At 38.7% G+C, this 16,997-nt stretch overlaps 1 protein-coding gene across 7 annotated transcripts in view; it reads right to left on the bottom strand.

Moving 5' to 3' along the window:
• akap7 (A-kinase anchoring protein 7) overlaps positions 1-16,997 on the bottom strand; it is a 41,984-nt gene that overhangs the window by 3,310 nt on the left and 21,677 nt on the right. The gene's annotated exons all lie outside the window — the stretch shown is intronic.

Genomic DNA, 16,997 nt, shown 5'->3' with positions numbered 1-16,997 from the left:
CTCTGTTTCTCATGTCTTGACTGACAGCTCTGGTGTTGCCATGTTGAGAGAAATCAGGAGTAAGTGCAGAGCGTTGTGTGTGAACATGATCTTACTGTAGATCTAGACTAAATATCTACATGTATTTACTCATCTCACATTCAGCGCTCCTCAAAATCAATAAAGACCGTTGAACGACGGCTTTGATTCTACAGCTCCACCAGCATAACAATAATGGCATTGCTTGATTGATTATTTTCCTTGATACTGTAATGCCTTATTTCACCATATCTACTCCTGGGTGATTAGAATAAGAGCAGCTGTAGTTCCTGACACTCATTCCTCATATCACTCATTGCTCAACTAGAGCAAAAACACGTTCTAAACACAATCCACAGATACAACAGAAGCAGCGCAGCAACCAACACTTTATTGACACATTATTTTCCTTTTTTTGATATTGTGCAGTGCTTTGACACAATTTGCATTGTAAAAAGCGCTATATAAATAAAGGTGACTTGACTTGACTTGACTTCACGACGAACTGCATCATCATCATCTCGATTACTTGTTTAATTGTGCAGCATAATTGATTCGATGCTCATATCAGTACACTGTGTACTGTGTGCCCTGTTTACCACAACACAATAACTGACTGGTGTTAATTGAATCAGCCATCAAATCACAGGCCAAAACACAACACCAGCCTCTCCAGTGTCTCTGTTATTCTCGCCTGAAACAGATTCTGGCTACATTAAATTGGCAACATGCTGTTTGATGTTTAAACAATTTCAGAGTCACATTAAAACACTGGGATGCTTTCATAACATTGATCTGCTTGAGCATCAGAAAGCCTATGAGACGCACTTAAAATACATTAAAAAAAACTGAGAAGCAATGCATACATTTACAACATCCAATCAATCAATTCATGGTTTAAATCACTTCTTGCACTATGTTTGACTCATTGATCATCTACAGTCCAGATCTCACATCTCTCACATTCTGCTCACGATCCAGCCAGCACCAGCTTCAGCATCTGATTCTTGTGAGGTCAATCTGGGAAAAACTTTCCTAACAATACAGCAAAAAACTCTCTCTTAATCACTGAGACAATGAATTGACCTTACTACAGATAAATGACTGACAGGCCAAACAGCCAATCAAATCACTGCACTGAGAAGCCTTGTTGTCCATCAAGCTTTACTGAACTATTGGATGCATCCTGTACAAACTTCATTTTTTTGTGGAAAACTCCTTTAACAGTGGTGAAAGGGTGTTGTTATGACACATGTAAGTCAAGATATCCAGAGTTGGCTAGTTAATGGAGTTTCATTCATTCTGTTCTCAAAATCAGCCAGGAATCTTGAAAAATGCAAGCGCTGGATCAGACTTGGACTGGCTTTTGTTCATTTTACACTTCTGTGATGTTTTCTGCATTAAATAAAAAGACTACAAATGAAATGCACGAGTTTTCATTAACGCTACATCTAGATTTGATTTGAAAAACTGAAGAAGGCTAAATGGACTCTGGTGTGAAGCTCCAGTTTCAACATCTCTGTGCTCTGATCATCAGTAATAATTAATGTGACTTCCGAGAGCTACGTTTATGACACTGGGGTAGGTTTCTCACTTGAAATGTGACGGATTTCTCATACTCTACTGTTACAGTGTTTTAGTTTTAGTGTTTCAACATAACGTAGTACAAAAGCCTGCGATTCCTGATTTTTGTTCAATGACAAATTGTAATAAATCACTGTCACTTCCAGCTAAAACAAGTCCATAATCCATAATAACGATTCCTCCAGTGAAAAAGTGCATCTCCTGTTGTCTCTCGCATCAAAATCCAGCCACAAGCTTGTTTAGAGCTGTTTTGGACTGTAAATGCTGCTTGATCTGTGCAGATTTCTCTCCTGATTCAGACCAGACCACTTTTTTCACTGGAGGAAGCGTTATTATGGATTATGGACTCGTGTTTTAGTTAAAAACATCTTAATGCTGGATTTGTTTCAGCTTTTGTCTTCTCCAGATGTTAACTGATGGACTGGAGTGGTGTGGATTATTGTGATGTTTTTATCAGCTGTTTGGACTCTCATTCTGACGGCACCCATTCACTGCAGAGCATCCATTGCTGAGACACTGATGCAGAGACACATTTATACAAACCTGATGAACAAACACACTCATCTACATCTTGACCTGAGGGTGAGCACATTTTCATTTTTGGGTGAACTATTCCTTTAAGTAACCACTGAAGTAAGGTCAGTTCAAAGATATATTCTCTAAAAAAAATATCCTGAAGCAAGTTTTATGCTGTTTTCGCCCTTTAATCACCGGTTCAGACACTGATTTGTGGGTGTGTAGAATGCATGTCTGTGTTTCTCTGAAGGCATTTCCTCAGGAAGCCTCATCTCCTGTCTCTCTCCTGCGGGCCTGAGGTCAGGATCTGTGCTGGAGAGATCAGTGTTATGAGCCGTCTCACCTCTAATCAACCAGTGCTTCCCATCGAGGAACAATGTGCATTTAGGATGGTCTGTTTGTTTTCCACCCACTTTAGAAAGCAAAGCGCCAGCTGCTATTTCAAGAACTCAGTTCCAGTGAAACGGTGCTGGTGCGTGGCCAGTAAGTCTCTCAGTAACAGCCCACAATTGCACTGCCTGAGAGCCAATGATGCCAAAACTGTTACTACATAACCTGCCAACAAACAAGCATGCCCTATCATGGCCTTTGCTTTTCACATCTTACATTTTTAATGTCCAAATTTGTTTAATTCATCTTTGTACCATTATGAGCTACTTATAATGCTCATATAAGTATATAACCAATCAACCTTTTCTTTCGTCAGTGTAGTCATATGGTTTACATGGTTCACGGCAGCAGTTTTAAGGAGCCGGTGTAGAGCTGTTTTTGGTTCTCCAGTGCAACTGTGACATGTTTCAGAAAGGCCACTGCCTAAATGGGCTAAAAATGGCAATTTGTACAGCCATCTAATGCACTGGAGTCAATTTGGTTGTCAATTAGTCCCATCTATTGTACTGGAGTGAAGCTGGTTTTCATTCAGTTTGACAATATTGTCTTGCTCCTGGTGTGAACAGGCCTTTCATCTACAATTTGTCTCGCACTTGGTGTCCAAGACCATAATTAACTTGAATTGACAATTGTCAGTTTTTGATTACCAATACGTTTTCTGTTTGGCAATAAGTGCTGGAAGCGGGACTTTTATTTTGACAGCACTGAGACAAACAGCACAGGAGCTCCTGTTCTCATCTTCATTAGCTCACTGTCTGTGTTTAACGGTTCCGCTTAATAAATTATGAGACAGAAATGTTAAACAAAAAAAATAAATGGTAAATGAAAGACTATTATAGAAATAAAATATAAAACATTCATTTGTGAAAACCTAACCTAACCCTAATTGCAGAATTGAAAAGATTCTATATAAAGTTTAAAGCAGGTCTATTTTTCAACTTACGAAGTTCAAATTATTCGACAAAAATTATTGCCATTTCTGTGACTCCAAATGCAATATAAGGTGGCGTTTACAAAACACTGCTCTCAACTAAAAACGGAAAGCGTTTTGTGCGCTCTGGCTGTTGGTAAACCTGAAAACCCAAATGGATTTCAAAGTGCCAGTTTTTGACAATTACACATTGATTGTGTCTGCGTAAACTACAAAAATGCTAATTTGTGAAAACGGTGAGGTCATGTCCATGCATATTACATGTTTAGTCTATATGCATGTGTGAGTTTCTTAAAGTGACATCGCCATCTACTGGCCTGGCATGAATAAAACAGCCTTTTAGTCGTTTTCACAGATCAGTGTGAATGGGGTTCATTTTCCTACAATGTTTTTGTCTGTATGCAAAACTTTTCAATGTTTAGTCCACAGTTGTCGTGCAAACACACCCTGATATACATCAGCTTTCTACGATCATCGTGCACCTCTCAGATGTCAGCACTGGCCATCATAAAATCCTCTCGGCCGACTGCTACTGCTGACTGAAGCGCTGTTGTTTGTTTGTGTGAACAAGCCTTCAATCTGGAAACAGATCTTTCTTGGTGATTCATAATGCTTTTTAGTTTAGTCTCAAATCTGAAAATTTGGCAAATCAGCTTTAGCTCAAATAAGATTCATAAAAAAAGTGAATCATACACAGACGTGTCCAACATTATTTTTGGTGTGCCGCTGAGAGCTCTGTGAGTTTGGGAGCTCTTATCTGTGTGCGCTTTATCTCTGGAGAACCGCACAAGATAATCAAATCTGACCTTACACACACACACACACACACACACACACACAGTCAAACAAACAAACAAACACACACACACACACACACACCCGTGTACTTTCTGAGCTCAAGGCTGGCATTTCTGCTCTGATGCATCACCGTCCTTCAGTTCATCTCAGCAAACAGAAGACACACAGCAGAAGAGAAAGTCATCAGCCTCTGTTCATCTACTGAGTCGTTTTTAAGAGAGCAGCATCTAACGCTGTTCCTCAGGGGTGCGCGTGTTTGTGTTCCTCATCTCCAGGACATCCGACAGCAGCGTGTGAATGTGCAGAAGGCCATGTGTGTGTATGTCAGTGTCTATTATTTATATGCATCCCACTGCTTTAACACAAAGCTCCGGCTCGGAGAGCATCACACACACACACACGCTGAGCTCTCGCCGTGACCCCGTCAGCCTCATAAACACACTGTATTTCTGAGCCCCATGCATACAGCGCGCTGCTCTCTCGAGCCTGACTTACTGCTTCTCACCGTCATGTGAGCTCTAAGTAGGACACAAGCTTTAGTGCGCACCATGTGCTGCGTCTGCACTCCCCGCCGTCAAACTGAGGCTCATCTAAACAATGACGGATCGCTGTGGGGCCCCGCGGCTCTGTGGAGGCCCCTCTCTGGGGTGACTGAGAGATGCATCCTAATGTCAAAATAATGTGGAATTGTGCTGCCTTCAAAATGGGAAGCTTGCACCGAACAAAACATGGCAGTAGCCCCCGCTCTTAAAACAAAGCTTCCACAAGAAGGTTTTCACAGTAATTCCATAGATTATTTTGTGTAACACTTTAGCATAGGGACCAATTCTCACTATTAACTAGTTGATTATTAGCATGCCTATTATTAACATATTGGCTGTTTATTAATACTTATAAAGCACATATTTTGCATGACCATATTCTACATCCCTAATCCTACCCAATACCTAAATTTAACAACTACCTTACTTGCTTATTAACGAGCAGCAAACTAAGAGTATATTGAGGGAAAAGTCGTAGTTAATGGTTTGTTAATAGTGAGAATTGGATCTTAAAGCTGCAGACCATAAGTTTTTCTTCTTTGTCGCCATCTCTGTTTGAAAATCTGTAATTGCAGTTATTTGTGCAATAATCTTCATTACATGGGGTTGTGCAGCGGCACGGCTCCAGCACAGATGAATCTAATGCTTTGAGTAGTACTTAGGAATCACAGATTCTAGCCTACGTCTTGGAATATATGACCCAAATAAGAATTTTCACCGGATATTGTCATCTGAACAAGTAACAAGTCTGCCACATTTGTTCTGACCAAATGAGGAAAGAAGCATTACCATAAATCGTGCTACCAACAGTGATTTCATCTAAAGATCGTTAGCTCATATCACATCAAACCGTGCAAATTATTCTTCTTCTTCTACTTTGTTCTCAAATGATTAATGTTAACAACATCAGCATTGCGTGACTATGAGTATAGTGTGTATTAGCGTGTCGATTTCAATTTCTGTACAGTCTAATCTCTAATTTTCATACCATTTGAATTTCAGATTTAGAAATTCTTTTAACCCACAAAAGCAAACTATGCTTCCTTCGAACTGGTTTTCTTTAAAATACAAAGCTTGTGTAATCCCAAAATATCTGTAATCAGAAGCACATTTAAAACTGGAATATAATTTAATTTAGTTTCATAAACACATAATCCTATCTGGATTACAATCTGCCATCAAAATGATAAATGTAATTATTCTATCTGCTGTGAGAAAAGGCTATAAACGAGTTGCCACCTGCAGGATCCTCAAATGCGATATAGCTTACTTTACTTTTTGCTTTTACTTACTTTTAAAAAAAACTAGTAAAAAATAGTAATACTAGTAATACTTTTAATACTATTTTAAAAAATAGCTACTCTCCTAGTTTTCATAAATGTTAAAGGTTCTTTGTGGAACCATCAATGCCAAGATATATTGATAAACAGAAAACACAAAAAGTACATCTGAATTCAAAATAATGAAAATTATTCATTTCTATCACTTGGTATCTCAACTAAATGTTTGTCGCTTACATGTGAAAGTCGGTCGATTAACACTTGTTTTTTATAAGCTGTTCCATACATCATGCCTTTAAAACGATTACACGTAAAATTTAAATTACTTGCAAAATCAATTATTATAATTCACTACAGAGCTGCTCAGTGAACTACAGATTATAGATATATTACAGATCAGTGTTTCTGCCATTGTTTTTATTCGACACACTTCCAACATCACCACTCGTGCATCATCTACAATTAGAGCTTCCCACTTGTAAATATGACTTTACTCAACCATTCATATGATCAGACTTAATTATGATATTTCAATTCCACTTGAAGCATAGATTACACCGCATTTAGGAACGGTGATGTGAAATGACAAGAACACGTCATGCACAACATAAATACTCTACAAGAGACAACAGTGAAGCACGACTAGCAGACTACAAAGATGTTACAGGAGTTCTTCCACAACACTTCTCCTCATCTAAAGCTACAGTTCTCTTTCTCCAGCCTGGTGCACCTTCATTACAGACTGACCTGATCTGATCATGATCCTAACCCTAATTCTAGACCTAAATGTCATTATCACGCATCTAAATGGTTTTTCAGTGGGTTTGCTGATGCACACATCCAGAGCACAGTCACCCCCCCCCCCCCCCAGCCAGACCCCAATCAGCGAAGGAAATCACGCTAACCATCCGAGCTCAAGCATCCTCCAGACAGCCTCGGCGCTCACGACGCTCACAGATCCCTGAACCCAAACACTTACTGAGCTTATCCTCCGGTCTGGAGAGAGGGAAGCAGCACAGCTGCCCCATCACGCCTGCCTTTGTCTAGCCTCTCTGTCCTCAAGCGCAGGAGCAGCGGTACAATCCAGCCATGAGCGTGCGACTGTCTCTCGCTCCACTGCGATTATGCAAGCGCGTGTGTGTGTGTGAGTGGAGGGGCTGGTGGGAGATTGGCCGACTGTAGCTCCGCCTCCATCCTCATGCCAGCCTGAATAATTGCTCTGGAATGGACAGCGGCTTGTTGCTCTGTGTGTGTGTGTGTGTTTGAGCTCAGTGAACTAACAGAGCTTAAAACATACATCTGGCTGCTGCTCACACACTCATAATCCAGAGCAAGAGATTTCTGTGCAAATAAAAACAGCCATGTGTGTGTGTGTATGTGTGCTCGCTTCATTAATCACAGTTTAATCTGACATCAAATGCTCTGACAATAAAATGACCTCATATTACACTTGACAGTGACTATAAGCCATTACATTACTAATTACACTACCAGACAAAATAACAGCTAATTAGGTTTTACAATTCATTAACTATCCTGGTATTTTCAACAAAGTGCTGGTGAGATTCTCACACACACACACACACACACACACACACACACACACGTTGGTTTTTGTGGTTTATGGGGACTCTCCATAGGCGTAATGGTTTTTATACTGAACAAACTGTGTGTGCTATTGCCCTACACCAACCCTACACCTAAACTTAGCCCTCACAGGAGACTTTGTGCATTTTTAGATTTTCAAAAAAACACCATTTAGTATGTTTTTTAAGCCTTTTGAATTACGGGGACATAGGCAGTGTCCTCATAAACCACCTTCATATTGTAATACCTCTGTCATACCCATGTCATTATACACATTTGTGTCCTCATAAACCACATAAACATGCACACACACACACACACACACACACACACACACACACACACACTCATCTATAGTAAATAGAGACATTCTAGTGGCTTTTGTTTTTGTATAAAGATAGCTATACATACTACAACCTAAGCCAAATCAACACTAACCTTAACCAAAAAAAATAATTGTTCTGAATGTTACAGTAAAAAAAAAAAAAATATTACCCCCCCCCCCCCAATTCTTTTCTGTTTTCTGAATTAATGGTTTCCAAAATTTGCCAAATTCCACAATATTTCGTGTTATACAGTAAATCCCATTTTTATGACTGGATTCTGTTTCATCGCTGAAATCATAGGGACCTAGTTTTGTCAGATTTAGTTCACTTCTGGGTACAATTTTGTCCCAAAAATAAGCCTAAGTAGGTGCGCACACACACACACACACACACACACGGGCTGGACACAGTTTCCAGCTTCCTTCCTTTACTTATCACTGTGTCCAGGCAGAATGGTGTTCCTTATTGTATTACAGTAATGAGAATCATCACCAAGAACGATTTCAGAATGAAATTAGAAACCAACATCTGGACACAAGTTTTTGGGGAAAACGTGCATCATTGCCATGAAAAACTTCACATAATGTCTTCCTCGTCTCAGCTGATCGTTCACAGACATTGTACAGTAAGTCCTTAGCAGACTGATTCTGTTTCGATGCAGAAAAGACATCGCCTCTAATTCACACAATGCTGCTTAAAGTGATCATTAACCTAAAAATCATCATTAACTAACCCTCATGTTGATCAAAAACATGACTTCCATGTTATTACAAACTGTTCAGTGTCCATTATTCTTCAAATGATCTTCTTTTGTGTTTGGGATGATATGAGGGTGAGTAACTGATCATTTTTGGGTGAGCACTTTAATGCTGTTCATGCAAAATACAATTTCCACAATATAATAACAAATACAAATGGTCTTCTGATTCTGAAGTAAATTATGACATGTGAGATTCACTGTAAGTACAGTCACAAGCCCATCCGCATCTAACACAAACACACATGACCACCCCACCCGATGACCCGGTCACTCCTCTGAACCCAGATTCGATTAGCCTGTAGTCTGGCTGTCGTATGGCAGCATTAGAGCCGGTCGTCTGAGGCCGGACACAATGTGAGACGTGTCTCTGCTGCTGCTAACTCTGTGAAATGTCACACGCTGCTGACTCACGCTATTACTAATGCCATAAATGTTACACAATGCTATAAAGAGCCCACAGTTCAAACTTTAAGAAGCCAAAGTCCACAGTAAGAGGCCACTGCAGCAACAACACATCATTAAACCCTCGATAAGACTCCTGCTTATAACAGTTGAGCTCATGTTAGGGTTCACACTGCTCAAGGGTTATTATTATAGTTTTTATTTTGTTGATATCGCCCATTTCAGTTCAGATTCACAATTTTTTTCTTTTGAATAAATACTTCTTAATTTGTTTTTATTTCCATAACTGCTTTGAAAATTAACATTTGGAATTTTTTTATGACAGTCACAGATTAATATAACACTTTATTTTAAGGTCTAATTCTCACTAGTAACTATCATGCATATTATCACCGCACTGGCTGTTTATTAGTACTTATGAAGCACATATTATTGCCATATTCTGCATGAGCATATTGTAGATCCCTTAACCCACCCATACCTAAACTGAACAGGTACCTTCCTAACTCACAGTTAATAGTGAGAATTTGTCCCGAAACTAAAGTGTGACCCAGATTCATTTAATCAGACCACAGAAGACACTGTATTTGGCATGCTAATGGTTTCAGTTCAGTTTTAAACGAACTACCTTTTTTTTAGCATTTTGGTTTCCCCCCAGGTAGTTTTAGTTAATGATAATAATCCAGCACTTGTTCTAGCTGTATCATCACTGAAGAGGCTGGGAAGTAAATAACTGCACAGACTAGTTATAAAGTCTATTAACTGGTTTCTTGCCATGACACTATAGAGATGCATACTGCACATATGCCAACGTGAAGACTGATGCAGAAAGAGAGATGCTTGAAGTCACATCTCCACAGTACGACAATCAACAACAAACGGTCAGAACACACACAACACACACACTTCAGCAGCTGTAGAGGCTGTTTAACAAGCGGTCACTCAGTGAGTCCCGAGGTCTCTTGTGATTGCAGTAGTGATCATGGGACATTGACTGGGGTGTGCTTCTTACGTTCAGATTACGGACAGCAGACGTGTGTTTGAATCAAAGTGAATGTTTGCAAAATGCCTGAAATCAATAACAGCACATTTAAGACATACTGTAGACTAATTTGGAGTACAGGTCACAGTTTGCAGCTGCGTGCGTTTTGAAGAGGAATAAGAGGAAAAAACAGTATTGGATGTCAGAAATACTGTTGTCAAAGATACCATTTGAAGCTAAAAACAGATGTTTAAACCTGCTATGATTACACTACTTTTAAAGCATAAATTTGATTTAAACAGCAGGTCTGCATAATATTGATATATGGAGTTCATAGGGGACATATTGTATTAGCCTTAAAGTTAGCATTTAAAGCATGAAATATTATTTAAACATAACATTTACATATTTAAATCTCACATTTCTGACTTTTTTTCTCACAAATGCAAGTTTATAACTCGATTATTTACTCAACAACAGCTAGTTTGTCAGTTCAGAAGACGGATATAAACTCATGATTCTGAGCAGAGGGGAAAAGAGAGAATGACCTGATGGTTTGAGAGACATGATCTCGGAATTACAAGAAGAAAATATACACTAAAAATGACCTTTTATTGCATGGCTTCCATGGACTGCTAATTTAAAACGGTCATTTTCTGCCACCAGATAAAACAAAAACCCTCATAGCTGTTTGCAAACACCAAATTGGTCTGTAAGCACATCTCAGATGGGTGTGTTAATGTGGATTTGAGCAAGAATTGCTAGGAGAGGCATCTAGCAAACTCAAACGTCGTCTGTTGTTCAGCTCATACATCTTACGGTCAAAATATGTTTACCATGCCATTCATCATTTCATAACAGCATCACTCAACACCATCAGTCAATACTTCTGGACCACATCATTTTAACTAACCTCACGAACAGGGCTGGATTATTCATAGACGGGATTGGGCGAGTGCCCTGGGGGGGACCAAGTAATTAAGTTAATGACTAAACCTTTCAAATATTTTGTATATATTATTTTGCTGGAAGAGATGCAGATGCATAGAAAATGAACAGTTAATGATACAATGTATACAGAGAGAATATCAAATATATGCACGCATATAAAGAACTGCGATTGGGTCAGGTCACAGTGTATGTGCCCCCTCCCCGTCGAGTCGAGCCCACCAATTTATATTTTTGTGCAGCATTGAGTAATGTATCGCAGACATATGTTGATTCCTTGAATGCAATGTTAATCAGAATCCACTCACTGCTCAAAATACTTGTGTTCATTGCTGAGTTATGCAAGCTCACAAATCCTCTCATTATAACAAACAAAGTGTAGACAGGGTGTAAATAAGAGATTCCTTGATTATAGTGGAGCTTTGTGAGTTTGCGATGAACTGAAGTGAGTGACAGCTTCTAAAGATTATAAGCGAGTTTGCAAATGTGATATAAAATTAACACAACAGTTCAATAAACAATAAATTAATATAAAGTGATGTACATTGTATGCATTTAACAATATTTCCTCATTTTGCTCTATTTCGTCAAGGAAAATAGTTTCAAACAGTAACAGCTGAGCCGCTGCGTATCTCCATTCAAACACAGCGGTGTTTCGTTTATAAATGAACCTAGAGTCAGTGATTCAATTACCCATTGATGAAGACTTCCTGAATGAATCAGCCGTTCAAACGAATCAATTAAATGAATGATTCAGTGATAAAATCAGTGACTTGCCGCCACCTGCTGGCAGTTTTATTTTTATGTTTAAAGTGTCATTTCAGTTATTTAAATCATTTCAAGTTCTATTTTCAAAATGTTATATTTAAAATATTAATCTCGCAAACATTGTTATGAATTTAAAACATCCATGCCACCTCTGAGCCTCTGTAAATGTCTGTAAATTTACCTACATGCCACTTTTGTGCTCTTCTGTACCACCTTTGTAGTGGAAACTCATTTCTTTTGATTGGTAACTTATTCTTATTATTCTACCTGTTCTTATTCTTATTTTAAATTTTTTATTAGAAATTTTGGAAAAACTTACAAATATAGATTTTTGAATTTGACAATGACATACTTTTAATAAAATTAGGGGGAAAAAATGCCCCTGTAAATCACTTTAAGGAGTCAAATGGGAAGCTAATTTTTGTTATTGATCAGAAGGCGCTCCTGAATATTTGAGGAGGGGGGGGGGGGGGGGGGGCACTTCAAATGTGCTCACCCTAGGGCACTACACTGTGTTAATCCGTGCCTACTCACGAAGGACAAACTAGTGCCTCATCAGAGACAAATCAGTTCATTCTTACAGTCTGAACAATACAGTAACATCTTCACTAATGCTGACACTGTTATAGGCCGAGATGAAGGTACGTTGCTTTTGACTGCAAGGGCCCTATGAAGTGGACTGAACAGATCTGAAAGGAGTGCACATGTTCAGTGTGAAGGTCACAGAGCAGTACAGGGAATAAGGGAACATCAGAGGGAAATTTACCCATCAGTCATTGCTCATCCCTCCAGCACTAAAGATATTTGACTCAAATAAACAGAGTGTAAATGATTGGAGACTTGGGTGCTTTTATTGAGTTTTATTAGTCCCAGGTGTGGTTTGTACGAGGCTGTTTGTGGGTATAAACGTGTGAGATGAGACAGTTACAGTACAACATATATTGTCTATTTTATATATTTTTATATTATTCCTTTTATTATCTGTGTCCTGTCTTGTCGCTGTCATTCTGTGGAGCTTGTCACTAAAATAAATTCCTTGTATGTGTAAACATACCGGGCAATAAAGCTCATTCTGAATTTGATTCTGATGATTGTTTAAACAGGATAAAGCACATATCTGTTACACTGCAAAGGTGCTAGCATTTACTGTAGGTGAGCTAAAGCACAGCGGTTAGAACTGTATGCGTGACACTAGCGGCTGAACTGGGTCTAAGCCACAGTTGCTCATATTTAAACAAAAAATAAAAAAATTGGAACACAATAAATGTTAACTGAAATAAAATATAAAAAAGCTCCAGTTAAAATTAAAGCTAGTTCCCATAGCAACAGTTATCATTTTAGATATTTTACCTCAATGTACTAAAATACATAAAAAAAAAATAGACATACATAAAAACACAACAAAATTAAATTAAAACTTAAAATTAAAAACTAACAGTTTATTTTTACAGTATGTTGATAATACTACAATAACACTGGTCTGAGCAGGCATCATTTATCCCAGATTTTCTAAGTCATTATGCCTTTACATTGAATTTTGATCAGGCACAGAGCAGCCTTAGCGGTGTAAAGACACCTATATAATATAACCAAGTGTTACAGATGTGGCCGTTATGAATGCGCATCACAGGGAAAGGGGTCATTGAAGTTTAAACATTACTGTTCAACTCACTTATGCGGAGTTATTATTAAATTTGAGTCCAGTGAACACTACTAATATTTTGTGTGTGCATGTGACACACAACACATACTCAACCACTGGAGTTTTTCCTTTCAAACTGTTACTCCATTATTAGTCCATTAGCGCTTAAAACCACAACAATCAACGTAACAAAGCAACCCACACATTATTGCTTCACAACCATACACAACATGTGCTTTTATCCAGAGTCACTAACCATTAACACATGAAGTCAAAAACAATCATCTCTCTAGCCATTATCATCAGTAACACCATCAATCATCCCCAGTATCATATGTAAACGATTGATTAACATCAGTCAGGCTGGAATTTCTTCTGCTCTGTGAAATGCAGTCTCACTGAATACTGAAGCGGCTCCTAAATACATCTATCTGTCACTGCTCCTTATCAGCGCACTAACACACGCTGATCGATACTGGCCACAGCACAAACACAGCTCATGTGAGCAGCAGCTCGGAGAAACCTTCGACCTACAGGTCTGCGCAAACACACCAAATCTATACTGAGAGGAGATGAAGTCAAACCAGAGATTAACGTCTGCCTTCCACTGAAAACATGCGAACACTCGAGGAAATCTCCAAATAAATGATGCACAAGTGACACTTCACAATATAATAACCTAACACTACTATAAAAGCAAAAACAATGACAAAATGATGTGCATTAACTAAAATAATAATACAAATATACAGTTAAACTATAAGGTATTTTCAGTCAAGTGTGATTTAATTCATCTCTCAAGCATGAGTATAATCTCAAAAAGAGCCAATCAATCAGAAGCATCACAATGACCCAGAGATACTTTAGGATCACTCAGATACTATTTACTTTCGTTCATTTTTTTTTCTGATTTTGGTTTAATTGTATTGATTTTGTTTTAAAACAAACACACAAAAAAACATTTATTTGTTTCAGTTTTAATTTTAAGTAAATAAAAGTAAGAACTGCCTTGGCAACAAGGGGAAATAGAATAAGTTTTATTTCAGTTAACATCTATTTCAAGTAAGGTTTTTATATGAAATAATGAATATTGTAGTAAATCAGAATAAATCACAATGCGTCGTGCCCTTGATATTCACATTCATGCATTTATATGTCATAACTGGACTTATCTGCGGGAGACAGACAGCAAAGCAGTGTAATGTGTTAGACATGCGATAGCAGTGTGATCCGCTGTCATGAACCATCTTGGGTTTGCATGATCTAAACACCATAATGCGATGCTCTAACAATGCAAAATATTACACACAATGCAATGTGAACGGAACACCAAACTGAAACAGAAACACACAAGAGAAGCACTATGGTGAGAGACATCTTTCCTAAATAATATCCAGGGATTCAGAGCACTGCATCTGAAGCAGACAGATGTTCTCAGATCAGAACTGAGGAGTATTCAGCAGTGATTCCTGGAAATGAGTGGATGAGCTGTGTTGGAGGATTAGAGAGCTGAGCTTATCCGAGATGAGACACCGTGTGTGTCTGCACGCTTAACGCTGACCGCATGACAGGTTTTAACCATAAACCCATCTATGAACCAATCATGTCACAATAATACTGTATCTACAAAAATATGACTTAGTATAGTAAGATATTTAAATGATCCAAACATATAATCCAAAGCAATCCAATGATGATTGAGAGATGAAGAAATAAATGCTCCTCAAAATTTCAGATTCATGGATCAAGTAAGCACATCAGTCCGTTGCCAAAAAGCATCTCTCTCTCACTGATGGTCATCCACATTACATTTACACTAATCAAAGAGACTTACACTGCAGTCAGGATCAGTTCCTGTATTCCCTGAATCAAGCCCATGAGCCTGGTTTGATGTGTATGCATTTGTGCATTCTGACAGAATACAGTTCAACTTCCTACAGAATCAAAACAGAGATCTGTGATTGGACGGGAGCAGGTATGTGAAGGAAGTGTGTTGTTTTTTATAATACTATAATACTTTAAGGTATCCATAATACAGAGTAATTACCTAGTTAAGTAGCCATTGTACTTACATGAAACTAAATGTACTTATGTAACTAAGTTATGGAACAGCCAGTAATTACAGTTTGTTATTATGTAGATGTAATAGGCAGCAACTGTTACACATATATATCAGACCGATTGTTACATATGTGTTTCAGACTTTATACAACATAATTATAAATGTAAGTACACAGACATAAGCTACTTAAAATAAAGATTGTACTTAAGTGTACTAGTAGCGGTGTACAGACTCGGTTTGTTACATATGTGTAACAGTAGCTTCCTATTACATCTTCAAGTTCAAGTTCAAGTCTGCTTTATTATCAATTCTTCCACATATACATACAGAGAATTGAAATTGTGTTACTCTCAGACCCTTGGTGCATACAGTTAACATTTAAGACACTGACAGTAGACGTTCAAATACAGATAAATACAGTTTAAACATATGTACATACAACTATACAGATATAAAAATGAGGACATTGAAGAAAAATAAAGAAAGAGATAGATAAAGTGGCATAAGGCACATGGCAGATAGAGTGCAAACCAGTTAAATAAAACAGAACTGTGCAGATATGTGTGTAGTGCAAGAGCTTGCACTACACATAATTACTACATAATTACAGGCTGTTCCATAACTTAGTTACATGATAAATACATTTTGTTGCATGTAAGTACAACGGCTACTACTAAGTACTTAATTAGGTAATTACTCGCGGTTTCTTTCACAGTACAACAAGCTGGATGCTAAACAGTCAGGTTTCAGGAGTGGCCATTCAACAGAGACTGCGCTACTCTCAGTCACTGAAGCCCTGCGAACTGCAAAGGCTGATTCCAAATCGTCAGTCCTCATTCTGCTGGATCTCTCTGCTGCTTTTGACACTGTCAATCATCAGATTCTCCTGTCTACACTCGCATCACTGGGCATCACTGGGATTCCACTTAGCTGGTTTGAATCCTATCTCACCGGTAGATCCTTCAGGGTGGCCTGGGGAGGGGAGGTATCCAACCACATCAACTGATCACTGGAGTTCCTCAGGGATCGGTTCTTGGACCCCTCCTCTTCTCCACATACACTACATCGCTGGGTCCCATCATGCATGCACATGGCTTCTCCTATCACTGCTACGCCGATGACACACAGCTCTATCTCTCTTTTCAACCAGATGACCCAACGGTAGCTGCACGGATCTCAGGCTGCCTGGCGGACATCTCGGCATGGATGAAAGAACATCACCTACAGCTCAACCTGGCAAAGACGGAACTTCTGGTCTTCCCTGCCACTCCGACTCTACAGCATGACTTCACGATTCAATTAGGCTCATCAATGATTACCCCATCAACTTCGGTCAGAAATCTTGGTGTAATCTTTGATGACCAGCTGACCTTCAAAGAGCACATTGCAAAGACTGCTCGATCCTGCAGGTTTGCACTACACAACATCAGAAAGATCAGGCCCTTTCTGACAGAGCATGCT

This window comes from Barbus barbus, assembly GCF_936440315.1.
Source record: "Barbus barbus genome assembly, chromosome: 14".
NCBI classification, from domain to species: domain Eukaryota; kingdom Metazoa; phylum Chordata; class Actinopteri; order Cypriniformes; family Cyprinidae; genus Barbus; species Barbus barbus.
This window is presented reverse-complemented; position numbering and strand designations above follow the sequence as displayed.